This window comes from Zingiber officinale, chromosome 3B, assembly GCF_018446385.1.
Source record: "Zingiber officinale cultivar Zhangliang chromosome 3B, Zo_v1.1, whole genome shotgun sequence".
NCBI classification, from domain to species: Eukaryota; Viridiplantae; Streptophyta; class Magnoliopsida; order Zingiberales; family Zingiberaceae; genus Zingiber; species Zingiber officinale.
Genome location: NC_055991.1, coordinates 35211686 through 35219100, shown reverse-complemented (window position 1 = coordinate 35219100; position 7415 = coordinate 35211686). Strand labels below are relative to the sequence as shown.

Sequence of the window (7415 nt, the reverse complement as noted above, 5' to 3'; positions counted from 1 at the left end):
CCAAGTAAAGTTGAGTATTATTTTAAAGTATAAAAGTATTAAATTTGGAAACAAATAGAACAAGTTTCTTTTATCTAAATTGAAAAATTCTAACAAGTTAAATTGTTGTTTCCTTTAGAGATGCATGATGTAGTTTCATTTCTATTTCATGTTGAGCATGTACCTCCTGCTTCTTTTATGTATATGCATTTCTTATCGGATTTTGTGAGTAGAAAGCACTCACTAAGCTTTTAGCTTATAGATGCTATTTTTCCTCCTACTGCAGATATGGATAAAAATAAAGGAAAGGCTAAAGTGGCTTAGAAGAAGACGACAAGGAGACGATGATGGTGTGTGTGTGATGGCGGATATGGAAGCTTGGGATCTAGCTAATAAATTGCTGCAAGTTAATTTATTTAGTTTTCTTCTTAAATAACTAGGAGAATTTAGAGAAATACAGATTCTGATACTCTTTCTGTTTTGCTGTTTTGAAGTGTTCAAATGTTTTGTTTTTGTTTCTGTTGGATTTCTGGAACCATTCGGATGGTTAAATGCATGGTTAGATGTTTTATGGAAGAAAATGCATATGAAAATTCGGTTTTCATTGTAAAGTAGCCTCAGGTGATTGCTGGTATGTTTATGAGTTTGCTCTATGTAGGAAATCGCCATGTATGCTATTCCGTTGATTGTGTTAGATGTAAGATTGGTAGGAGTATATGCTAAATATTAGTAGGTATTTACAGATATAACATGTGTAAGTTGCTTTAAATTCTTAATATGAGTAAGTGATGTAATTATGAATACTATAACATGCGTGAGCTTCCTTTGGTGATAAATACAGCATGGTAAAGGTCTTGCAGATTTTGGTAATTGCTTAGCATGTTAGTATTATTATATGAGTTTTGTCCTATGGAAGCATTTAGTATAATGTTCAGTTGTTTGAAACATGCGAACAGTAAGTTTAAATTGCAGAATGAAAACTATCTTCCTTTAATAGATGCAAGTTAGGAAAGTTGTAGCAAGCAGTGAGAGTGGTTAAGTTACATGTGTCTGTATGCTATGCTTGTTGTCTCATTTAATTGCATGTTTGATCCGGTGAAAAGATAAACAAGAAAGAAAAGAAAAAAAAGTATCAAGGAATTTTATGCTGCTATTTAGAGACATATTCTGATATATGATATGTTTTCCAATAGTTTAAAATATCTCTGGTCTTAAAGTAAGTAGTACAGTAGTTAGTAGAATCAGTAGCGGTCACTCTCAGAGTAGTAGTAAGGAGGGTGTTCGTTACAAATAATATCATGTCTTTCATACATTCTTATTTTTATATTTCTAGGTTAATCACTTAATTATGACTTTTATTAATCTGCATTCAATTTTGGACTTGAATAAACTGACTGGGCTAAACTTCTTCGACTAGTTTCAAAATTTGAGAATTGTTCTCAAAGATGAGAAACTAGCTTATGTCCTTGATCAACCTTTTCTCACAAGTCTTGATACTGATATAACTGTGGACCAATTGTTGGCCCTTCAGAAATATAAGAATGATTATATACTTGCAAGTTGTACCATGCTAGCTACTATGACTCTTGAACTATAGAAACAACATGAGCATTTGGATGTTTCTGATATTGTCTGTAACGACCACCCTTCTTACTACTACTACTCTCTAAGGATGACCGTTACTTAACTACTAACTCTACTTAACCGGTATGATTAAAAATCACATGGAAACTCTACCGAAAAATTTCGACGAAATCTCCCCTGTACCGGTGACCATATTCAACAATACATGCAATATATACTCAGCCACAAGCGGCTGGAACACATATCAATCAACCACGCAGTTAAATAAGTATCAAACACACAAATATCTACTTACTAAACTAAACTCATCCTACATGCAATCTAAACAGAATAATCTCAAATGACATGAACTTAAAATATAACTCAAATATTTACAATAACTAAAATGCGGAAACTAAAATTAAAACTTCTTTCCTAGTCCCAAGGCTTCCATAGTCCTGACATCACACATCCTTCAAACACCTCCTTGTCGCCTTCCTTTCTATATCTTTTCCTTTCCTGTATCTGCAGTAAGAGGAAGTGTAGTCTATAAGCAAAATTTGCTTAGAAAGCGCTATCTAACTCTCAAAATCACGAATGTGCATGTATACGAAAAGAACTAGAAACTATATGCTCTAAAAGAAAGTAAAGCATAAACATAACTGCTCATGTTAAACTAATAGCAAAGAAAAGCTAAGGAATCTACTCATGTAATTCTAATAGTTAATCATGCTGCTCATCTTGTAACACCCCGCCCTCCTCACTACTGGACTGTGAGGGCGGAGCGCTACTGGACTACTAGCTTATCTTAACTAACATTGTACGCATATTGATAGTAATTCCTAAAACTCTCGGAGAACTCAAAACTTACAATTAACTAACAGCGGAAGACTAAATGACTCATCTAATACATTCTACTCAACTCTTTGTTAATAAATTCTTATGCTAAATCCCAAGGCTTCTATAGTCCAGGCATCACACATCCATCCGCACCTCCTTGTCGCCTTCCTTTGCTATAACTTTTCCTTTCCTTTATCTGCAGTAAGAGGAAAATGCATCTATAAGCAAAATTGCTTAGTAAGCGCTATCTAACTCACAAAACTCGAATATGCATGTGAATATACTGAAATCTAAAAGTTGAATGCTCAAAAGGAAAACTACTCATGCTCATCTTCAAGCAAAAGAAACATACTGAAATGCTAAACGTGTATAACAAATCTATGCAATCATGCTAGCATAATCTTACTGAATTTTAAACACTTTCTAAATCTTATTTCACTTGTTTAAAAACTTATACTTTAATACTTCAAAATAATAATCAACTTTCTTCTTGGGCCCAGGCGTAGTACCATCTTATGCGCGTTCCCTAATAGGTTGGGGTAGCGAGCCACCAATCCTAAAAGAGCAGACCTCGGTCTACCAGGGCCAAGACCTCGGATTTGTTTAACGACAACCTCGGAAGTCGGGTACTAGCCTCTTAAATAAAGTAAAATACTTGTTATCTTTTATTACTTCTAATATATAATGCCTCGGCATTTTCTTTAAGCACCTTGTGTGCCAAAATCCCTAAAGTCTTGACTTTGGGATCTACTTAAGGCCTTGACCTTTCTCTTTCTTTTCTTTATCTTTCTTACACTTGTTAATACTTCTAATAAAAGAATGCTTCTTTAAAAATTGAAATGTTTAAACAAATTCTAACTTTGAAATGCATAAACAAAAATCTGCATACTATGCTAATTAAAATTCTGCATACTATACTAATCAAGATTCTGCATTCTATGCTACACTATTTCTGCATACTATGCAAACATAAATTCTGCACTATAATACTTAACCAAATTGCACTATAATCTTTTTCTTTAAAAACTGCACTATAAGTTCCACCAAAAATCTGCACTACAAGTTCCACCAAAAATCTGCACTACAAGTTCCACAAAAAATCTGCACTATAAACTTTAAAGAAGTATGTATCATAAGCTCTTAAGAAATCTGCACTACAAGCTCTAAAGAAATCTGCTCTAAAGAAATCTGTATTTTAAGCTCTAAGAAATCTGCACTACAAGCTCTAAAGAAATCTGCACTATGAGCCTACATAAAGATCTGCACTATAAGCTTAATTAAAAATCTACACTATAGGCTTAATTAAAAATCTGCACTACAAGCTTAATTAAAATCTGCACTATAAGCCTACATAACAATCTGTACTATAAGCTTAATTAAAATCTGCACTATATGCTTAATTAAAAATCTGCACTATAAGCTTAATTAAAACCTGCACTATATGCTTAATTAAAAATCTGCACTATAAGCTTAATTAAAACCTGTACTATAAGCCTACATAAAAATCTGCACTATAAGCTTAATTAAAATCTGTACTATAGGCTTAATTAAAAATCTACACTATAAGCGCTTCTTATGCTTCGAATTCAAGAAGAACAAAGGTCCGAAACTACTCCTACTGCAGGTGAGAAGCACTTACCTTGCTTCTTGGACTCACAACCGAACAAAAAGGGCTTCTAGGACCTTAGCCGTCCGCCGAAGATGATGCCCTAACTCCCTTTCGTTTTCTGCCCGAGCTCCGCCATCGTACGCAGAAGAGAAGGAGAGAATGGTTTAAGTCATGGGAAAACTGAGCATCAACTTATCCCTTTTTATAACTTAATATTTCTGTTAACTCCTTAAATAAATTCGCTATCTTTTCTAAACAGACAAATCCAACATCAACTTATCCCTTTTATAATCCAATATTCTGTTAATTATTTTAAATAAATTCGCTACTTTTTCTAAACAAACAAATCCAACATCAACTTATCCCTTTTATAATATTCTGTTAACTATCTTAAATAAATTCGCTACCTTTTCTAAACAAACAAATCCAAGATCATCTTATCCCTTTTATAATATTCTGTTAACTATCTTAAATAAATTCGCTACCTTTTCTAAACATTCTAAACAGAAAAATCTGTTTGCCCACGTGGTCAACTGGGTTTTGACCAAGTCAAAGGTCGTGGGTTCAATTCTCAGCTTGGACATTTTTTTGTCGAAAGTTCCTTCGTTTAGTAAAAATACCAAACGACCTCCAAAAATTACATAAAAATACTCTAAAAATCCCTAGAATATTTATATAGCATTTTTAAATATTTTTAAATTACTTTTAGGACTCTAATTGAGGAAATTTGGGTCGTTACACATCTAATAGGTAAACATGAAAACTACTCATCTACTAGATAAACATGGTAGAATAAAGAACTAAACTTACTGATTTTTAGAACTATATGAATCTTATTTCATTTGTTCTAAACTTAATCTTTAATACTTTATGTTTATATAAAACTCGTTTTACTTGTCCAAAAACTTATACTTATAATACTTCAAAATAATAATCAACTTCTTCTTGGGCCCGGCAACTGTACTTGCTATGCGCGCATCCCTAACTAGACCCGAGATAGCTGGTCCCGAATCTAGTAAGCTTTACTAGGTTATCTAAACCTAGGGACCGACTATGGGAGCCCAGCCTAAGGACTACTGAGAGTCCTGCATACTAGGTTATCTAAACCTAGGGACCGACTATGGGAGCCCAGCCCAAGGACTACTGAGAGTCTAGTACAGTGCCACTGATAAAAGTAAAATACTTGTTATCTTTTAATACTTCTAATATATAATGCCTCGGCACTTTCTTTAGCACATTGTGTGCCAAAATCCCTAAAGTCTTGACTTCGGGATCTACTTAAAGTCTTGGCCTTTTCTTTCTTTTCTTTATCTTTCTTATACTTGTTAATACTTCTAAAAGAATACTTCTTTAAAAAGAAACTGAAATGTTTAAGCGAATTCTAACTTTGAAATGCTTAGATAAACTGAAATTCCACACTTAAACATACTAAGAGTGAATGCTTAAACAAACTGAAAGGGAATACTTAAACAAACTAAGATTGGATGCTATAACAACTGAAACTGCTATACTTGAGAAGTTCTAAAACTGTAGTTTAAACAAAAATAAATCTACATGCCATCTTAACAAAATAATTTGCATACTAAGCTAATCAAAATGCTGCATACCATAAGCTTTAACAAAATCTGCATGTCAAACTTAATAAAATCTATGCTTGTAAGCTCGATAAAAATCTGTGTTAGAATATTAACTAAAAATCTACACTTGTAGCTCTAAAGGGATTGTTCATGCTTAGTTATTCAACACAAAACTAAACATATTTAAAGTCACAAACAACCAGAGAAATCAAATGCTACAACATAGCTATTCAACACAAAGAAATCTGTTAAAGCTTAATACCCTTGTAAAACTTATACTTTTATAGAGCAGTAGAGATCTTTAAACATGTTACAACATGATCTAAACCGATTTACTAAACCGTAAGCTCAAACCGGAAACTAAATCCACAGAATGAAAACTTAAATCTAAATCTGAACAAGTAGTAGGGTAATAAGGAAAACATAAGGGTTGTTCAACTGAAATCTAAACCTGCAGATTGAAGCTGAAGCTGAAATACTAAACGAAAATCTGCACTGCAAAGGAATCTAAATCTGCATGTCAAAAAAACATTAATAACACCAGGTCTACCCTCATGTTACAGAATTGACAAAGGAGGGTCTAATATAGCTACTAAAATCCATTTGAATGTTTCCATAACTAAAGCTGTTCACACCTATTACATAACACAACCGAACCCAAGTGTTCTCTGTTTAGTGCTACGGTAAGGGAACAAAAGCTTAACCCTTCGACATAAATCCACCAAAAACAGAACTACATGCTAATTAAACTGAACTTTTCTTATTCATAGCCTAGCAGCAGGAATCTAAGGCTTGTATCCCTTCCAACTAACCAAATTAAGTTTGTTGAAAGCTCAGAACAGAATCCTATATGAAACTGATTCACGACTTGAACCTATATAGGGCAATCTATAAACCAGTAACTCATCTTATTTATCCAGAATGCTAGAACTATGTTACAACTTGGAAAACTCAACTAAACCGAATTCATATGCCTAACCTCTGAACTCACAGCAAAAATTTCAAAAGAAATGAATTGCTGTGCTAAACAAAACTTCACAGTAAAATTCGAAAACAGGAATAAGCAAGGTTCAGAATCTAATCCAATAAAAAAAACAAAACCCTTTCCCTCTTTCTTAACAACTCACGGCAGTAAGCCCTAAACCCCAATCTTCACAGGAAATTCGAAATGAAAAGGAACAAGGAATCGAAACTATCCTACTGCAGGTGAGTAGCGTCTTACTTGGCTTCTTGGTCTCACAACCGGAGGAGGAGAACTTCTAGGGTTTCGGCTAGCTCGAGTTTCCCGGTCTCTCCTTGCGCCTATAGCTTCTTCTCGGTGAGAGGATCTCGGGAAGGCGAAGAGCTCTCGGATGAACCTTGGCCGGCCGCTGGAAAACTATGCCCTAGCCGTGACATTGTTCTCCGCCCGAGAAAAGAATCGCTGCTGCTCGCGTGAGAAGAGAAACGCCGTCGGGAGAGAGGAAGGAGAGGAAAATTAGGTTTAGGGAAAAGGTTTCGGGTTACGGTAATTAACACCTAAGTTCCCCCTTTAATTTCCCCAAATTCTGTTAACTTAAATAACTTTCCTACCTTTTCTAAACAGAACCGACGGCTGGAGCACTTGATCAGCCGTGACTTGGCTCATGTTTGGAGTTGCGGGTTCGAATCCCGGTTGCAACTATTTTTCTCCCTATTATTTCTTGTTATTAACTTCTACTACTTAAATAGAATTCTCCCTTTATTTGATTAAGTAACAATTGCTAGTCCAGTTGGTTAGTCAAATTTTGCTCGGGTCAGGGGTTGCCGGTTCAAGCCTCGGCTTGGACATTTTTTTTTTTTCAAAACTTCTTTCTTTTGATAAAAAT

The 7415-nt window shown here is 34.4% G+C and overlaps 1 long non-coding RNA gene across 1 annotated transcript; it reads right to left on the bottom strand.

Annotated features, from left to right (window-relative positions):
* Positions 1-2048: 2048 nt before the first annotated feature.
* On the bottom strand, positions 2049-7085 carry LOC121968201. Its single transcript, XR_006107996.1, has 3 exons — positions 6791-7085; positions 2536-2578; positions 2049-2067 (listed from the first exon to the last, which is right to left on the bottom strand). It is a non-coding gene; the product is annotated as an uncharacterized LOC121968201 (long non-coding RNA).
* Between the last annotated feature and the right edge of the window lie 330 nt (positions 7086-7415).